The following is a 21,039-nucleotide window of genomic DNA, read 5'->3' as shown; positions in this document are numbered from 1 at the left end:
GCATGATGTACCACACAGACACATTATCCTGACACCAGGCCGACCAGTCCTAAAACTAACCTCTTAATGCTGTGCGCCTAGCGAGGTAGCTGTTAGTACCATTTTTGTAAGTCTTTGGCATGACTCGGCCAGGGATTTAACCGACGATCTCCCGCATCCGAGGCGGGCGCTCTAACCACTAGGCCACTGGAGCGGTCCGACAACGCAAGCTTTCAATTTCTAGGTTATCTTTGTCCTTTGACGGTAAGTGAAAAATTAAGAAAACAAAGTCGTAATTACAAAATTTCTAAGTGCAAAAATTGTAATGTTGTTGAAGAGGATTTAGGTGATATATAGTTGTAAGTACGAATTACTGAGTTGTAAGTAAGGGGCTGTAAGTCGCTTCTTCTTCTTCTGTACATTCGCCTCCTGTTCCACATGAAACTTTGAGAAAAGTATTTGAATAAAAATAAAAAAAACATAGGTTCCACCGAGATTTGAACTCGGATTGCTGGATTCAAAGTCCAGAGTGCTAACCATTACACCATGGAACCTATCGGTTACAACGGGTCATCTTCTCAAAACTTATTAGTAGGTTGTAGTATATGCGTATTCTTTACTGTTTTGCTAAAACATGTGCATGAGGTAGTAGGAGCGAGGCGATAATACTCAATAGGAAGAGAGCTATTCCAGTATCCAATGGCAAGGACATGCGCAAACCGCAATATGTATGTGTGTGACGGGTTCGCACACACTGGCTGCTGAATGGAAAAGTAAAAATAAATATACACACATTTGGCGGGAAACACTTTACAACGCAGGTTTGTTCTTTTCCTATCACCATCATATACGTGAATCAGAGGAATAATTTAGCAGTGAGTACCCTGTGGACACAAACTTTTGGTGTCCGCAATATAAAATGTTTCCATCAAGAAGGTTTATGCTTTGAATCCGTGTCCATAACGCATTAAATTGGAATACACAGAGTGGGAGAGAGAGAGAGAGAGAGAGAGAGAGAGAGAGAGAGAGAGAGAACAACTATAAAAGAAAAAGATCATATTTGTATAACAACAATGTGATCGTAAAGTGTACCTCTTATCACTTTGCACATTAGTGACATTTATAATAAATGTGTACGAATACAGTTTCTAAGGTATCGAGTGCTGGTCAGTATCAGTGTTGTCATGGTAGAGGTCACGTTATAGAAAAGGGATTCGCTATTTAAAATCGATATCGACTAATATATGCATATATTCATAATGAAACACATATAGTGCAGTGTAATTGACTCCTCGCGGAGAAAAGTGAGAAAGAGGTAACGGTCCGCAGCCAATATCAAGACATAAAGGAAATGTGTTTACGTTGCGCAATTCTTTAATTGCAATTAATAAATCAAAGTCGAAATTACAAGATATCTTTGTTTTCAAATCGTAATGTAGTTGCAAAGAATTTGCGAGATTCCCCTTTTTAAGTGCGAATTATTGAATTGTCAGCAAGGAGCACTAGGTTGCAACTCTATTGCGAAACTAGATTCATATTTCGCACTAACCCATTTCCAAGCAATACTGTATGTCGTTAAATAGGTACATACAATGTATCCTCTCATACTCGCTTCTACTATTGTACATTTGTCTTCTGTTCGACATAAAACTTTAAGAAAAGGTATTTTTAGGATTAAAAAGATAAACTTAGGTTCCACCGAGATTTGAACTCGGATTGCTGGATTCAGAGTCCAGAGTGCTAACCATTACACCATGGAACCTATCGATGACACAGGGTCATATTCCAAAAACATGTTAGGAGGTAGTAATATATCAGTATTATATCAGCTTACCGTTGGACTCCCTTGTGTTCATTTATATTACCGATAGGGTGCATTCATGTTGTCAGAGATTTCGTCTTACTTTATTAATAAAACGTTACACTCCTGTAATACACACAAACAAACACACACACACAGATTAATATATATATATATATATATGTATGTATATATATATATATATATATATATATATATATATATATATATATATATATATATATATATATATATATATATATATATATATATATATATATATATATATATATATATGAAAATAATAAAAGTGTATATGAAGATTAAAAGTGAAATGCCTAAAAGATTAGTACTATTACGTTCGAGTGGAATGTATATTAAATTAGTAAGATACATTGAAATATCTTAAAGTGATTAAATAAAATGAAATTATGCTGGCTAATTTAAAATCAAGTTATAAAGTTCACTTATGACTATCAGGCTAAATTTAGGCAGATCAATACTCTGTATATAAATAATGATATAGTATGTTTTCCCCGAGATTTTAAAGTTCTAAATATGTCATCATTTAACCATCAAGGCGATATTTCTTCTATATTCCTGTCTACGTGAAAACCTCAGAGTCTGGGACTCTGTCTTGAAATCATATCCAGATGAGTTTCTTTAGGAAGCCCATTGAAAATGACATTATTTTATTGATGGAATTTAAGTCCTTTTACCGTCTTGAGTTTGGAACACTCATTACTAAAATTCGCACCTGACTCTTTGGTGCGGAATTGAAAGCACATGTTTCAAACACATACTGGTCCAGAAAATGCCGCGGCTCATATCCTTTCATCTGCACAAAAGCTGACATCCAGATTTCATCTATACCGATAAATATAGGTTTCATCTATACTTATAAATGTAGGTTTGATTATGAGCACTCACAATCTTTAAGTTGTTGAATTTTAAATATCATGGTGTTTACATAGGTTTACTATGGGAACTGAATTAGTACCGTGAGTTCTGTGGACTGAACACATTTGCTCGTGAGATGCCACAGGCCACTCTTGCTTTGGCAATTCTGGCATTTGTCTCATCATCGCTTTGGACTGCACGCGACTGCTACTGCCAAGACAGGTGATCTTGTCCACTGCCAGGTGGGTTTGGCCATTCACGGTGATGGTATCCTCTTGGTAACCAAAACAATAATTTCCTTTAACTTCGTCTTCGGCTGTAGTCTCCTCAGATTGAAAAACAATCCGGCCCACCGGCATCTGATAACGATATCATTGTCCTTACAGTATGGAGCGCTAGGCGATATGGGTACCGTAATGGCAAAAGATCACGTGATAACCAGCAGGCCGCGCCTTTTAAATTCTCAATTTCGAGGTCAATCCTATTGATCACACCTTGGAATATATGCCGATAACTGCAGTCGGATCACCTCACCTGTTTGCGAAAGAAGGATTGTCCGAAAAATTGCGAATGCATCTAACTACTTTTTCATTCGTAAGCTCTAGGTCAATCGTACAGTCATTATCTTCGTAGAAACTGTCGAGGTAGTCCGAATAGATCAGGGTTTATTTGTTGTTTCGGAGACATTTTCAGCGAACAAAATTAAACATTTTTTGTAAATTACTGCGAGGACTTGAAAATTCCGAGGAAATATGGAAAGGTCGTTGAAACATCCAATGACGTATGGTGAGGTCGATGGAAAATCCAAGGGCGTACGGAAATTTCTTTGAAAAATCCAAGGGCTATGGAAAGGTCTATATATGTATCAATAAACAACCATGTACAGCGATTAACTGACACTTACATAGAGACAGAGCTGATGATCCTCCGACAATATGAAGAAATTGTCATACTTCATTTTAGCTTCGAGCTTGTTTTATTTTGAATTTGTAACTCAACAATTGTGACAATTTATTCATACTTTGTTGAACTAACCGGTTTTCAAACTATGTTGTATGACGAAATAGACACACATAGGGATCATATTCGCTTCAATTTGCATACACCCACCTCATCTTTCGCATTAGGATTTACAGAAATAAAATAAAGTCTTTAAATTAATGTAAATAAGAAAGAACTTAAAATAATATTCAAGGTTTCACCGAGATTTGAACTCGGATCGCTGGATTCAAAGTCCAGAGTGCTAACCATTACACCATGGAACCATTGTAGCATGTGTCGACAAGACACTTGTAACAAGTGTCTCCACTGTTCTACGCCAAGTTCTGACAGCGGTCATTTAGTGGCCATGTTCTGATGACTTATTTGTTTGTTTGTTTTTTTTTTGTTTTTTTTTGTTTTATTAACCCCGTAATAGGTTGACCAATGGGTCGGGGAACCATCCCAAGGTCACCTTACAATCAAACATTTCTGGTTATCAGATAATCTAGGGATAATAAATATAATCTACAGAGAAAGTAAAAAAGAAAACACACACACACACACACACACACACACGCATATACACATGCATATGGCACACAATCTAGGTGACATGGCCTTTGTGATATTACAATATTTTGTTCCTGTTTACCATCAAGACAGAGACAAATTAAATGTTCATTGTTGAGGTCCATTTTTGAAGAAATTGGTCCTGTTTTTTATTTACCTTAGCATTGTATTTTTCAATGTTCTTATGCATTGCAACTATTTGCTTGAAGGCAAAAATAGAAGGATTTTTCATATTGAATCTGCAAGTATAAATATAATATTTTGCCAAAATAAGCAGAAAATTACCCAAACTGTCCAGTTGTTCACTTCCTAAAAATGTTTCTTTTTTGGACAGATATACAATATTTGGGCAAAAAGGTGCAAAATCTTCAATAAAACGGTACCAAAACTGTGAAGTAATACTGCAGTCATAAAAGAGATGCTCAATACTTTCAGTTTCACTCTTACAGAAAGTACATTTGTTGTCATCAAATATGTTAATTCTTTTAAGAAAATCATTAGTAGCGATTATTCTATGGATTAATTTAAAGTTAAAAGAGATCAACTTGGTATCCTTGGTACAGCGTTTTGCCCGGCTGTATATATCAGACCACTCCTCACTACTTATATTTTTATTAAATACTTGCATCCAAGCTTCTTGCTTCGCAGTGTGTTGCCTTTTAGTTTCCTGTAAAAGATCTTTGTAAACATACTTGGGTGAATCTTGTTTTCGCAAGTTCGTTATTTTATCCTCCTGCTTATCAAAATTATTATGTACTAGATGGTTTTTTATGGCATCTTTCCATGCTTTAGGAATTCTGAATATTAAGGAGAAGTATTTCAAGAAATCATCGGTTCCAGTTTTTTGTTTTATTATCTCAAAAGGTATTAAATTACCGTGGTCATCTACTAGATCGTTCAGAATTTCAAAACCAGCTTCTGTCCAGGATTTGTATTGATAAATCATTTTAGGGGGGACAAAATTTAAAATACTCATGGATAGATACTCGTTAGGACTTTGCGGTTCTTCTTTCCATTTAGATACTGCCAAAATTACATCTCTCCAAAAACTGTTTTTAATGAACTTACTAAATTCTTCTAATTTCCTTCTCCCTAAATTCCAAATATCCTTTTTATTTCTGAGTATAGTTGTATTGACTAAGTTCTGCCATGTTCCATCTTCCTTTTCCAGCAATCTTTTAACCCATCTTATCTTAATATACCTAATGAATGAAAATATGTGTATCATATTTAGTCCTCCCTCGTTTTCTGGGGAAACTAGTATATCACGTTTTATTCTCTCTACTTTTCCATCCCATACAAATTTAAATAACATGCGATTTAGTTCTGCTTCAACTTTTGCTGATGGGTTAGGAAGTGCTGAAAAAAGATGTATGAATATGGGCAGAACAAGAGTCTTTACAACAATTACTTTACCAACTATTGACAGATGTCTTTGACTCCAGCTTGCCAGTATTCGTTTTGCCTTTGTTAATTTCTTCATATAATTAATTTCCACCATCTGTTGTAAATCTGGAGAAAATTCTATGCCAAGGAGTGTAAAGTTCGAAGAGGACCAAATTAGGCCCATTTCGGGACATATTCTTTCATTAGAAAATTTCCTGTTTCCAATCCAAATAGCTTTTGTTTTTGTTATGTTACATTTAAGTCCCGATAATAGAGAGAAACCTTGCAAGATATTCATAGTTGCTTCAAGAGAAAAACTAGATCCATCAAGAAGAATAAAAGCGTCATCGGCATACTGACCCAATTTATATTCACTGGCGTCAAAGATTACTCCCCGTACATCCACGTTTTGCTTTAAAGTTATAGCTAAAATCTCAACCCCAATGATAAACAAATAAGGTGCAAGGGGATCTCCTTGACGACATCCTCTTTCAAGTCTAAAAAAAGATGACATATGTCCATTATTTATAACACAACTATTAGAGTCATTACAAAACAGTTTAAACCACTTACAAACGGAATCACCAAAATTAAAAGATTGTAGAGCTTCTTCCACAAAGATCCAGTTAATTGAGTCAAAGGCTTTTTCGAAATCCATTAACAATAATAAACCATATCTGTTTTCATTCTCAAGTTGGTCCATGATATCATATAATAGTCTGGTGTTTTCTCCAATGAATCTACCCTTCATATATCCTTTCTGAGTATCGCTGATTATTGATGGAAGAACCTTTTTAATCCTAGCTGCAATTGCTCCCGAAGCAATCTTATAATCAGTATTTAAAAGTGATATAGGTCTCCAGTTTTTGAAATATCTTCTGTCTTTTTCCTTCTTTGGTAGACATGTGATGACTCCTTGAGTCTGAAAATCTGAAAGTTTTCCTACAGTATATCCGTAATTTATTGATCTACATATAAATCCCCCCAGAGACTTCCAAAAGAATTTATAGAACTCTACAGTGAATCCATCCGAGCCAGGACTTTTTCCATTTTCCATCCGTTTTAGAGACATACCGAATTCATTGATTGTAAGCAGACCCTCGCATGATTCTCTTTCCTCTCGACTAAGTTTAATATTGTGATCAAAAAATCTATTTCGAGTTTCTTGAGTAGCCTCGTCATCAAGCTGAGCTATTCTACTTTTGAACAATTCCATATAAAACTGTTTTTGTGCTTCTAAAATATCTATTTGGTCAGATATATTTGTCCCATCATCTAAAATAATTTCCTTTATTGTCTTATTAACATAGTTTCTTTTTTCAAGATTTAAAAAGTACTTTGTGCTTTTTTCCCCAAATTCATACCATCTTGCTTTAGATCTTAATATAACACCTTCTATGTATTTTTTCCTAGATTCCTCTAATTCTGCTTTTTTTCTCTCTAAATTTTCCAGAATTTCCTCATTTATGTTATTCGACAGTCCCCCCTGAATTTCTATTATTTCCTGCTCAATTTTCTTTAATTTTTCCCGTTTCTCTTTTGATTTCCTAATAGAATAACATATAGTTTCAGATCTTATTTTCATTTTCAAAATTTCAAAGAACATTTGGTCGTTACAGGAAAGAGAAACATGGAGAGAGTCATCTTTATTTTCCCCTACATAATATTCATTTACAGTGTCAGTTATACACTTTTTGACCAAATCAGTATACTCAGTGTTCCTCAACAGTTGGTTATTAAATTTCCAATATCCTTTTCCCCTTGGAAACGTTGAAAACGCCACACTCAAAACAATAGCTGAATGATCAGTCTTGTACCCTGGTAAGATACATGCATCAGCTGTATTCATATGAATGTCATCCGATACAAGAAAGTAATCTAGTCTACTTTGTTTCAAGGGAGATTTTTGCCTCCAGGTATACATCTTTAAGTCTTGGTTGGAATTTCGCCAGGGATCAATTAATTCCAATTCGTTTTTCAGGTCTTGAATCGCTGCCCTAGACTGTTGGTGTTTGTCATGTAAAATATTATAAGTATCCAAATCTAAGTCTTGAACAGTATTCCAGTCTCCGCACATTATAATTGATGAGTTCTCAAAAAATAAAGTCTCCTCCTTTAACTTTCTAAAAAAGCTAGGATTATCCTCATTATAACCATACAAATTCACGAGGGTTATTCTGTTGCCATTAATTGTAATATCTAAAATAATAAATCTCCCTTGACTGTCACATCTTTCTCTATGGATTATAAATTCAAAAGTATTTCTAAAAAATATTGCAACCCCAGCACTCTTACTAGAGCAGTGGCTAAATATACATTTGTATCCCCATTCAGCTGCCCAATATATTTCATCGTTCTTTGTACTATGAGTTTCTTGCAAGCATATTATAGATACATTCTTTTGTTTTACCCAGTGGAAAATATCCCTTCGTTTTAAGACTGAACCTTGCAGGCCTCTAACATTAATAGATATAATTTTTATGTTATTATCCATGAAAACAGCAGAAATTTTACACATACATATTCTTGTACAGGAATGTATGAAGTAATTATCACCTTGAGTTTATCATATGCATGGCTTTCACACTCACACTCACACAGAATACAAACATCCATAATAAAATCATCCATGGTGTTACAGTAAATGCTGTAGCTTTGGCTGCGTTTAACATTGATACAGTATACTATGGACAACAAGTGAAACAACTCCATTTGCGATAACTCTTATGCACCTCTGACAGACCTTTCCGGAGCTAAGACAGTTTTGTAAACCAAACAGCACAGATTAAAAAGAATATAAATTACAACTTAATGAATGAAAAAAGGGGTAAAAGGGAAGAAAAAGAAAGGGTGAAAGAGCGCATACATGGGAGAGTTGGGTGATTGAATGTATTAGCAAAAAAAGTGAGACTGAGAGATTTATCGTGGAGGAGTAATGTTGAGAAAAGTGAGTAAACAACTGAGTAAATGTGTATATGAGAGTATAAGAGTGAAAGATGATTTATAAACTAGTGAGGGAATTTATTAGGGAGAGATATAACAGTGGACCAGCGAATAAACAAACCTATTAATTAAGGATAAAATTGGTGAGGGAAAGAAATGTCTTATAAACAAAATATTAAAACAAATTAGAGTAGAAAAAGGAGTATAAAAACGAAAGTTCACATACCTATTCGGCCAATTTCATAAGTTCATAGAATTGCATATTACACTTATAATCTAATTTTCTCATCAATTTCATCATAGATGTCAAATTTTATCCTTTTTCCTGATTTGGTTTTACCATACACAGATCCATTAAAATACCATGCACTGTCAATTTCGTGATGCCTAGATAATTTATTGATAAGTTCAGTATTCAGCCTGGTTACATCCTCTACCAGTCTAACTCCTTTGTACTGCAGAAAATCCTTCCTCTTCTTGATAATTGGAAGTTTACAATCCAGACTCCAAAATCTGACAATCACTGGCCTTGGTTGTCCCTGTCTACCTGGAATCCTATGCACAGCCACTATGTCCCTGTTATCTAAATTAATTTTTGTAACTTCCTTCACCAATTTCGGAATTCTCTCTCTCAGATTTTCATTTTCCTCCTCCTCCAGCCCTAAAACTTTTATGTTCAGCTTCCTTGAATATTGTTCGGATTGGTTTGAAGCTGCACTTGCTTGCTCTGATCTCCTCTCGTAATCTTTCATATCAATCCTCATTTTATCATTTTCCTTCTTTGCTTCCTGTAATTTTTCTAGCAACTGGTGGTTTTCAAATTCCAGTGAATCCACCCTATCCATCAACTCTCCTGTCCTCTCCTTTACTACCCTTTCACTTTCTGCTACTATCTCCTTTCTCAGATCTTCCTTCACATTCTCTAACAATTTCCTCACAATAGTTGTAACAATTTCTATTAGGTCATCTTTTTTCACCAAGTCAGCAATAGCAGATGTAAAATCTGCTTTTGAAATGCTCCCTCTGAGACTTTGCTTTATTTCGTCCAAGTCCAGCTGAATTGTACTCAAGGTTGATTCACTCATACTTGTGTCAGATGTTTCCATTAGGGTGCCACTCTGTAATCTGGTTTTTATTTGTTGCTTGCCTTGATCTTTCTTTCCACTCATACTTGTAGATAATCTTGTTTGGACTAATTTTTTCTCACTACTCAGTTGTGACACTGACATTTATTACTCACCATGTGCCAAACAACTCTTACAGTTGAAGGCAAACTACACTGAAGTAAGTAAATGAGTCAAACAGATCAGGTAGGGAATGTCTCAAAACTGCACCACTAAACTTCCATCTCTATTCCATCATATTTGAATTTTGAGTGCAAAAACACATTTTTTTTTCAAAATTGATTAAGATCTACCAATAATGTTGTATGTCCTGCATTCCTTGAATATTCACACATAATCCCAACAAGTATGAACCATTTCACTGTAAAAATAACCACTTATAACTGCCAAAATCTACAGAGCCCACTTTACTAGCTTCCACCTATGGCCGCCATTACTGAAACCTCTCTGTTCTGATGACTTATGTTATTAGCAAAATCGCTAATTTTACCAGCCAACCAGATGAAGTCTTACACCTTCGCGTTTCGGAGACTGTGCGGTGTGCTAAAGATCGTCGTGGTGGGCCGAAAGATTGGAAATTTAAAATTTCTGAAAGCTGCATTTCCATTGGCTAATTCCAAAATTAGTAGAATATGACCTCTTAGCGGTCGCTCTCAGATCTTCACGTTAAGACAGAGGAGATTTGAATTTAATCAGATTGCCCCAGGCTTGTATCTATCAGTGTACATAGTTGCCTTATCTTATGTATACAGGAAGTGTAACTATGCAGTGGGAACACGTCACGAGTTGTAATTATATTGACACTAAATATGAAAAGAACTGTAACCCGACTGGGAATATTCTTATTCAATTTTTAGAAGGCAAATGAAGTATCTTTGTTGTTTAAGGTATAAAGTACATTCTGATTAACTTTTGTAAAAGAAACATCAAAGAAAACGCTGAATGTGGCTCTAAATTAATTGATTATGATAATGGTATCGATTCACATCTGAGAAGTGTAGATACATGTTCATTATTAGAATTTAGATAAAATTAAACAATGTTACATGTAACTGAGACATGTGAGTCTTTAGTGCAGTTTCCAAATTTCACCCAGTAATACATACTAATCATCTGTAAACAATATTCTCTTATACATAGTTTTTTATATTTCTTCTATGAAATCCACTAGTAGTACGGAAAAGGGTCTCTTGTCTCATTCAATAACCTATGGGTCCCCGGACACCCATTCTGGCCTCTAACCCTTTGATAAGCTATCCACCACGCGACATATAGATGTTTGGATACTTTTTCTTGATTTTTCTATGACGTCCATATGGCTTTTCGGATATCTTACCTGCTCTCATACGTAGAACCCTTGAGTTGGATCTGTATTCAATATATACACTGTACAAAAATGCTGACTTTTCGGAGAATTTATTTTGCGGGCAATAAAGAAAGTTCCTTGCTCTTGCTCTGAGCAAAAACCCATGAAAATGTTTATATTTTATTTGCTAATTAGTTATATCTGATACATTGACCCTCACAAAACTATTTTATTTATGAACCTGAGATGAAATTCTACATTTGGCCTCTTTCCCTAATGTAATTGTGCCTTCGAACAATGGACAAGGTATATTCCATAATTTAAATGTCTTAATCACTCAGCAAAGAGAGAGAGAGAGAGAGAGAGAGAGAGAGAGATTCACAAGTAAGTTAGTTTCTTCACAGAATAATAGAAACCACTAGCCAATTTCTGACTGCAGTTGTAAGATATCTGAGCAGAAAGTAACAGCTACTTTATAAGTATGCAAGTCAGTTTAATGTGAGTTATAGGCCACCAAGTAGTATTCCTCAGAGAAGATACAAGTCTCGGTTTTAAAAATTAAAGCCACACAAGTACCAGTTTATTACTTTGTGAAAAATGGGTTCATTATGAGAAAATGGCGGCAACCGATGCACCTGCTGGTGAAAGTGTTGTTCCGAAGGCATATGGACAGGACATGCATAGTATAGCCCATAAAACCCCTTAAGCTGGTCATTTGGTGTCAGTAAGACTTATCACAAGATCCTGAATCGTTTTTATTTGCTGAAAATTAAAGTGATGTTTTGAAGTACCTTAGCTCATCTTACACTTGTCAAATGGTAGGAAATCCCAATCAGAAGATATCTAAGGCACATCTGCAACCTATTCCTGCATTTGACCATTTGACAAGCCATCTAATAGAAAAATGGTAGACTCTCGGTTCTTTACCTAACACAAAGTCAAGCAAGCAACACTTGTTGACCATAATGTATGCGTCCTCAAGCTTTTCATAGGCAATTCCTTTAAAGAATATTAAAGCAAAACGTGTTCTAAAAGTTTAGGCAATGTTTTAACACTTGTTTGCCTCCCCAAATCTGTCCAGCAAATTTTATGTTTGATTATTTCCAACAACGTATGCAGGAAGTAGACATTCAATAGTTTAATTTTTGTATCTGTCACCCTGAAAGTAATGGGGCTAGCTCAAGACTGTCCGAAAACTCTCTCACCTACCCAGGATACATGTATACCATTATATTGAATCAAACCTTATAAAAGACAGTGATCAGTAAAATCCTGGATTGTATAATTATCGAGTAAGATCAGGAGAGTTTTTTAAAATATATAGTGTATCCCATATTGGTAATTATCACCAAATAAAAGACGCCATGACTACCCTAGGACAGCAAAAGACTGTCCCAAAACAACCTCAACTACCCATGATACATGTAGGCGATTAAATAGAACAAAACCAAATAAAAAGACAGCGATCTGTAAAATTCTACCCTGTATAATTATCGAGCAAGATCATTAGAGTTTATTCTTTTGTTGATACTTGCTGAAGACTGTCCCAAAACACACTCATCGACCGCAACATTCATATTTCAAAATATCTTTAAAGCTTCTTTCTTAAATCTTTAATATGACAAAGAGCAGCTGAATAATTACATCCTAAGAGTCCTATCTTTATATTTGCAAAATTCTTGAACCAAATTATTAATTTTAATTGGTTTGATAATGGCAAGAATTACAAAAAATAAAAGTAAAATCTCCTGTAAAATCTTTTGTCTCTGATTATTTTCAGTTTTAGAGACAAATGTTTTAATGGATGCAAAGTAGTTTTAAAGCTGTTTTTTGTTTTTGTTTTTTATATATATAAATACATTCAAAGGTTAAGGTTCCGTACATTAACAATGCAAATTAAGTATTTGAGAACAACTGTACACTAAATCTAATAATACTAATCGCAAGTAAATACTTTTATCATGATACGAACATGATTTTCCACAGTTTGATTATTTGGGGTTTTTTTGCGGCAAAATATGTTCCAAAATGAAGATCATGATAAGAATAATAACACCTGTAAGGAATGATTAATTGTTTTTAATGTCATTTTACCTATAAACTTTTTTATGTGCTATTGATGTTGATCTGAATTATTTTATTTTCGCGGGAGCTTATGTACAATATTATCACAGGAAAAGAAAGACGTCTGTGAGGTGCGTCAAAATGGGTGACGTACAATACAATCCTTACAACCAGGGTTCGTCCGATGAATACTCGTTAAGAAGATTACGAGGGAATATATCATTGTCATTTCTGATCCTTACTTTGCTAAAATAACTAATGTTTCCAAGTAATGAGAGATGACACTAAGAAGTAGATTTCTTAAACTTTGAAGGTAAATACTTCAGTGCGTCAAAACTGGGGTTGAAAAAGATGGACCACCCTGTTGTAGTGTATGCGTTTTTGTTCTCGTAAGGTGCTATAAATCGCATAGATCTTCGAGAAAGCATATGGTTTTAGAGACGATTAAAACTGTGTTGGTAATGTACACCTCAAAAAAGGGGAGTGAAAGAGTTATCGACATAAAATGAATGCCGTAAAGGAAAAAATTTAGAAATTTAGAGAGACACGAGATGGACGACAAAGACGATACTGATAAAACTTAGTATTTACATTGTTGCAGGACCAAATCTGTATGAAAACAGCAGTTGGAATGATGTAATTGTAAAGTTCAGAAACAGAATATACAAAGTTTGTAGTAACTGACATTGCGTTTGTCATACGACAAACTACGGAATCAATTCAGTTGTCGGCAAATCGCAAGATACAATAACGCAGAAGGAAAGTTGATCGAAAAACTTGCAAGCAACCATTTACAGCTTGCATCAATGAAAATTAGAAAATTCTTGACTAGAATTATGAATGTAGCACTTGCAAGCAGTCATTTACAATAATGCAGAAGGAAAGTAGCACTTACAAACTGCCACGTACAATTTGCATCAATGAAAATACAATATACATTGATAGAATTATGAAAGTAGCACTTGCAAGCAGCCATTTACAATAATGCATCATGGAAGATTAGGAAATACACGCATATAATTATTTCGGTAATCCACCTCCATATATGCCTGCCATATTTCCGACAACGTGTGTGTCCGATTTAGATTTTTAACGTAGCTTTAAAATAACTTCAGTCATATCGCTACGATGCCTGCAATGTGGCAGTTTATAGTGATGTCTAGCACTGGGGCATCATGCTGCAGACATGTAGCATGATGTACCACACAGACACATTATCCTGACACCAGGCCGACCAGTCCTAAAACTAACCTCTTAATGCTGTGCGCCTAGCGAGGTAGCTGTTAGTACCATTTTTGTAAGTCTTTGGCATGACTCGGCCGGGGATTAAACCCACGATCTCCCGCATCCGAGGCGGGCGCTCTAACCACTAGGCCACTGGAGCGGTCCGACAACGCAAGATTTCAATTTCTAGGTTATCTTTGTCCTTTGACGGTAAGTGAAAAATTAAGAAAACAAAGTCGTAATTACAAAATTTCTAAGTGCAAAAATTGTAATGTTGTTGAAGAGGATTTAGGTAATATATAGTTGTAAGTACGAATTACTGAGTTGTAAGTAAGGGGCTGTAAGTCGCTTCTTCTTCTTCTGTACATTCGCCTCCTGTTCCACATGAAACTTTGAGAAAAGTATTTGAATAAAAATAAAAAAAACCTAGGTTCCACCGAGATTTGAACTCGGATTGCTGGATTCAAAGTCCAGAGTGCTAACCATTACACCATGGAACCTATCGGTTACAACGGGTCATCTTCTCAAAACTTATTAGTAGGTTGTAGTATATGCGTATTCTTTACTGTTTTGCTAAAACATGTGCATGAGGTAGTAGGAGCGAGGCGATAATACTCAATAGGAAGAGAGCTATTCCAGTATCCAATGGCAAGGACATGCGCAAACCGCAATATGTATGTGTGTGACGGGTTCGCACACACTGGCTGCTGAATGGAAAAGTAAAAATAAATATACACACATTTGGCGGGAAACGCTTTACAACGCAGGTTTGTTCTTTTCCTATCACCATCCTATACATGAATCAGAGGAATAATTTAGCAGTGAGTACCCTGTGGACACAAACTTTTGGTGTCCGCAATATAAAATGTTTCCATCAAGAAGGTTTATGCTTTGAATCCGTGTCCATAACGCATTAAATTGGAATACACAGAGTGGGAGAGAGAGAGAGAGAGAGAGAGAGAACAACTATAAAAGAAAAAGATCATATTTGTATAACAACAATGTGATCGTAAAGTGTACCTCTTATCACTTTGCACATTAGTGACATTTATAATAAATGTGTACGAATACAGTTTCTAAGGTATCGAGTGCTGGTCAGTATCAGTGTTGTCATGGTAGAGGTCACGTTATAGAAAAGGGATTCGCTATTTAAAATCGATATCGACTAATATATGCATATATTCATAATGAAACACATATAGTGCAGTGTAATTGACTCCTCGCGGAGAAAAGTGAGAAAGAGGTAACGGTCCGCAGCCAATATCAAGACATAAAGGAAATGTGTTTACGTTGCGCAATTCTTTAATTGCAATTAATAAATCAAAGTCGAAATTACAAGATATCTTTGTTTTCAAATCGTAATGTAGTTGCAAAGAATTTGCGAGATTCCCCTTTTTAAGTGCGAATTATTGAATTGTCAGCAAGGAGCACTAGGTTGCAACTCTATTGCGAAACTAGATTCATATTTCGCACTAACCCATTTCCAAGCAATACTGTATGTCGTTAAATAGGTACATACAATGTATCCTCTCATACTCGCTTCTACTATTGTACATTTGTCTTCTGTTCGACATAAAACTTTAAGAAAAGGTATTTTTAGGATTAAAAAGATAAACTTAGGTTCCACCGAGATTTGAACTCGGATTGCTGGATTCAGAGTCCAGAGTGCTAACCATTACACCATGGAACCTATCGATGACACAGGGTCATATTCCAAAAACATGTTAGGAGGTAGTAATATATCAGTATTATATCAGCTTACCGTTGGACTCCCTTGTGTTCATTTATATTACCGATAAGGTGCATTCATGTTGTCAGAGATTTCGTCTTACTTTATTGATAAAACGTTACACTCCTGTAATACACACAAACAAACACACACACACAGATGAATATGTATATATATATATATATATATATATATATATATATATATATATATATATATATATATATATATATATATATATATATATATATATATATATATATATATATATATATATATATATATATATATATATTTATATGAAAATAATAAAAGTGTATATGAAGATTAAAAGTGAAATGCCTAAAAGATTAGTACTATTACGTTCGAGTGGAATGTATATTAAATTAGTAAGATACATTGAAATATCTTAAAGTGATTAAATAAAATGAAATTATGCTGGCTAATTTAAAATCAAGTTATAAAGTTCACTTATGACTATCAGGCTAAATTTAGGCAGATCAATACTCTATATATAAATAATGATATAGTATGTTTTCCCCGAGATTTTAAAGTTCTAAATATGTCATCATTTAACCATCAAGGCGATATTTCTTCTATATTCCTGTCTACGTGAAAACCTCAGAGTCTGGGACTCTGTCTTGAAATCATATCCAGATGAGTTTCTTTAGGAAGCCCATTGAAAATGACATTATTTTATTGATGGAATTTAAGTCCTTTTACCGTCTTGAGTTTGGAACACTCATTACTAAAATTCGCACCTGACTCTTTGGTGCGGAATTGAAAGCACATGTTTCAAACACATACTGGTCCAGAAAATGCCGCGGCTCATATCCTTTCATCTGCACAAAAGCTGACATCCAGATTTCATCTATACCGATAAATATAGGTTTCATCTATACTTATAAATGTAGGTTTGATTATGAGCACTCACAATCTTTAAGTTGTTGAATTTTAAATATCATGGTGTTTACATAGGTTTACTATGGGAACTGAATTAGTACCGTGAGTTCTGTGGACTGAACACATTTGCTCGTGAGATGCCACAGGCCACTCTTGCTTTGGCAATTCTGGCATTTGTCTCATCATCGCTTTGGACTGCACGCGACTGCTACTGCCAAGACAGGTGATCTTGTCCACTGCCAGGTGGGTTTGGCCATTCACGGTGATGGTATCCTCTTGGTAACCAAAACAATAATTTCCTTTAACTTCGTCTTCGGCTGTAGTCTCCTCAGATTGAAAAACAATCCGGCCCACCGGCATCTGATATCGATATCATTGTCCTTACAGTATGGAGCGCTAGGCGATATGGGTACCGTAATGGCAAAAGATCACGTGATAACCAGCAGGCCGCGCCTTTTAAATTCTCAATTTCGAGGTCAATCCTATTGATCACACCTTGGAATATATGCCGATAACTGCAGTCGGATCACCTCACCTGTTTGCGAAAGAAGGATTGTCCGAAAAATTGCGAATGCATCTAACTACTTTTTCATTCGTAAGCTCTAGGTCAATCGTACAGTCATTATCTTCGTAGAAACTGTCGAGGTAGTCCGAATAGATCAGGGTTTATTTGTTGTTTCGGAGACATTTTCAGCGAACAAAATTAAACATTTTTTGTAAATTACTGCGAAGACTTGAAAAATCCGAGGAAATATGGAAAGGTCGTTGAAAAATCCAATGACGTATGGTGAGGTCGATGAAAAATCCAAGGGCGTACGGAAATTTCATTGAAAAATCCAAGGGCTATGGAAAGGTCTATATATGTATCAATAAACAACCATGTACAGCGATTAACTGACACTTACATAGAGACAGAGCTGATGATCCTCCGACAATATGAAGAAATTGTCATACTTCATTTTAGCTTCGAGCTTGTTTTATTTTGAATTTGTAACTCAACAATTGTGACAATTTATTCATACTTTGTTGAACTAACCGGTGTTCAAACTATGTTGTATGACGAAATAGACACACATAGGGATCATATTCGCTTCAATTTGCATACACCCACCTCATCTTTCGCATTAGGATTTACAAAAATAAAATAAAGTCTTTAAATTAATGTAAATAAGAAAGAACTTAAAATAATATTCAAGGTTCCACCGAGATTTGAACTCGGATCGCTGGATTCAAAGTCCAGAGTGCAAATCATTACACCATGGAACCATTGTAGCATGTGTCGACAAGACACTTGTAACAAGTGTCTCCACTGTTCTACGCCAAGTTCTGACAGCGGCCATTTAGGAGCCATGTTCTGATGACTTATGTTATTAGCAAAATCGCTAATTTTACCAGCCAACCAGATGAAGTCTTACACCTTCGCGTTTCGGAGACTGTGCGGTGTGCTAAAGATCGTCGTGGTGGGCCGAAAGATTGGAAATTTAAAATTTCTGAAAGCTGCATTTCCATTGGCTAATTCCAAAATTAGTAGAATATGACCTCTTAGCGGTCGCTCTCAGATCTTCACGTTAAAAGACAGAGGAGATTTGAATTTAATCAGATTGCCCCAGGCTTGTATCTATCAGTGTACATAGTTGCCTTATCTTATGTATACAGGAAGTGTAACTATGCAGTGGGAACACGTCACGAGTTGTAATTATATTGACACTAAATATGAAAAGAACTGTAACCCGACTGGGAATATTCTTATTCAATTTTTAGAAGGCAAATGAAGTATCTTTGTTGTTTAAGGTATAAAGTACATTCTGATTAACTTTTGTAAAAGAAACATCAAAGAAAACGCTGAATGTGGCTCTAAATTAATTGATTATGATAATGGTATCGATTCACATCTGAGAAGTGTAGATACATGTTCATTATTAGAATTTAGATAAAATTAAACAATGTTACATGTAACTGAGAGATGTGAGTCTTTAGTGCAGTTTCCAAATTTCACCCAGTAATACATACTAATCATCTGTAAACAATATTCTCTTATACATAGTTTTTTATATTTCTTCTATGAAATCCACTAGTAGTACGGAAAAGGGTCTCTTGTCTCATTCAATAACCTATGGGTCCCCGGACACCCATTCTGGCCTCTAACCCTTTGATAAGCTATCCACCACGCGACATATAGATGTTTGGATACTTTTTCTTGATTTTTCTATGACGTCCATATGGCTTTTCGGATGTCTTCCCTGCTCTCATACGTAGAACCCTTGAGTTGGATCTGTATTCAATATATACACTGTACAAAAATGCTCACTTTTCGGAGAATTTATTTTGCGGGCAATAAAGAAAGTTCCTTGCTCTTGCTCTGAGCAAAAACCCATGAAAATGTTTATATTTTATTTGCTAATTAGTTATATCTGATACATTGACCCTCACAAAACTATTTTATTTATGAACCTGAGATGAAATTCTACATTTGGCCTCTTTCCCTAATGTAATTGTGCCTTCGAACAATGGACAAGGTATATTCCATAATTTAAATGTCTTAATCACTCAGCAAAGAGAGGGAGAGAGAGAGAGAGAGAGAGAGAGAGATTCACAAGTAAGTTAGTTTCTTCACAGAATAATAGAAACCACTAGCCAATTTCTGACTGTAGTTGTAAGATATCTGAGCAGAAAGTAACAGCTACTTTATAAGTATGCAAGTCAGTTTAATGTGAGTTATAGGCCACCAAGTAGTATTCCTCAGAGAAGATACAATTCTCGGTTTTAAAAATTAAAGCCACACAAGTACCAGTTTATTACTTTGTGAAAAATGGGTTCATTATGAGAAAATGGCGGCAACCGATGCACCTGCTGGTGAAAGTGTTGTTCCGAAGGCATATGGACAGGACATGCATAGTATAGCCCATAAAACCCCTTAAGCTGGTCATTTGGTGTCAGTAAGACTTATCACAAGATCCTGAATCGTTTTTATTTGCTGAAAATTAAAGTGATGTTTTGAAGTACCTTAGCTCATCTTACACTTGTCAAATGGTAGGAAATCCCAATCAGAAGATATCTAAGGCACATCTGCAACCTATTCCTGCATTTGACCATTTGACAAGCCATCTAATAGAAAAATGGTAGACTCTCGGTTCTTTACCTAACACAAAGTCAAGCAAGCAACACTTGTTGACCATAATGTATGCGTCCCCAAGCTTTTCATAGGCAATTCCTTTAAAGAATATTAAAGCAAAACGTGTTCTAAAAGTTTAGGCAATGTTTTAACACTTGTTTGCCTCCCCAAATCTGTCCAGCAAATTTTATGTTTGATTATTTCCAACAACGTATGCAGGAAGTAGACATTCAATAGTTTAATTTTTGTATCTGTCACCCTGAAAGTAATGGGGCTAGCTCAAGACTGTCCGAAAACTCTCTCACCTACCCAGGATACATGTATACCATTATATTGAATCAAACCTTATAAAAGACAGTGATCAGTAAAATCCTGGATTGTATAATTATCGAGTAAGATCAGGAGAGTTTTTTAAAATATATAGTGTATCCCATATTGGTAATTATCACCAAATAAAAGACGCCATGACTACCCTAGGACAGCAAAAGACTGTCCCAAAACAACCTCAACTACCCATGATACATGTAGGCGATTAAATAGAACAAAACCAAATAAAAAGACAGCGATCTGTAAAATTCTACCCTGTATAATTATCGAGCAAGATCATTAGAGTTTATTCTTTTGTTGATACTTGCTGAAGACTGTCCCAAAACACACTCATCGACCGCAACATTCATATTTCAAAATATCTTTAAAGCTTCTTTCTTAAATCTTTAATATGACAAAGAGCAGCTGAATAATTACATCCTAAGAGTCCTATCTTTATATTTGCAAAATTCTTGAACCAAATTATTAATTTTAATTGGTTTGATAATGGCAAGAATTACAAAAAATAAAAGTAAAATCTCCTGTAAAATCTTTTGTCTCTGATTATTTTCAGTTTTAGAGACAAATGTTTTAATGGATGCAAAGTAGTTTTAAAGCTGTTTTTTGTTTTTGTTTTTTATATATATAAATACATTCAAAGGTTAAGGTTCCGTACATTAACAATACAAATTAAGTATTTGGGAACAACTG

At 35.1% G+C, this 21,039-nt stretch overlaps 4 non-coding genes across 4 annotated transcripts; all 4 read right to left on the bottom strand.

The window, feature by feature from the left end:
• Positions 1 to 461: 461 nt before the first annotated feature.
• On the bottom strand, positions 462 to 533 carry Trnaq-uug (transfer RNA glutamine (anticodon UUG)). The gene has a single exon. It is a non-coding gene; the product is annotated as a tRNA-Gln (tRNA).
• A 1,136-nt stretch (positions 534 to 1,669) lies between these two features.
• On the bottom strand, positions 1,670 to 1,741 carry Trnaq-cug (transfer RNA glutamine (anticodon CUG)). Its single transcript has one exon. It is a non-coding gene; the product is annotated as a tRNA-Gln (tRNA).
• A 12,965-nt stretch (positions 1,742 to 14,706) lies between these two features.
• Positions 14,707 to 14,778, bottom strand: Trnaq-uug (transfer RNA glutamine (anticodon UUG)). Its single transcript has one exon. It is a non-coding gene; the product is annotated as a tRNA-Gln (tRNA).
• A 1,118-nt stretch (positions 14,779 to 15,896) lies between these two features.
• Positions 15,897 to 15,968, bottom strand: Trnaq-cug (transfer RNA glutamine (anticodon CUG)). The gene has a single exon. It is a non-coding gene; the product is annotated as a tRNA-Gln (tRNA).
• Positions 15,969 to 21,039: the final 5,071 nt, after the last annotated feature.

Source organism: Sinohyriopsis cumingii, chromosome 17, assembly GCF_028554795.1.
Source record: "Sinohyriopsis cumingii isolate HCF-2022 chromosome 17, ASM2855479v2, whole genome shotgun sequence".
Classification (NCBI taxonomy): Eukaryota; Metazoa; Mollusca; class Bivalvia; order Unionida; family Unionidae; genus Sinohyriopsis; species Sinohyriopsis cumingii.
The sequence above is the reverse complement of the archived record's forward strand: the minus strand, read 5'-3'. Positions and strand labels throughout refer to the sequence as shown.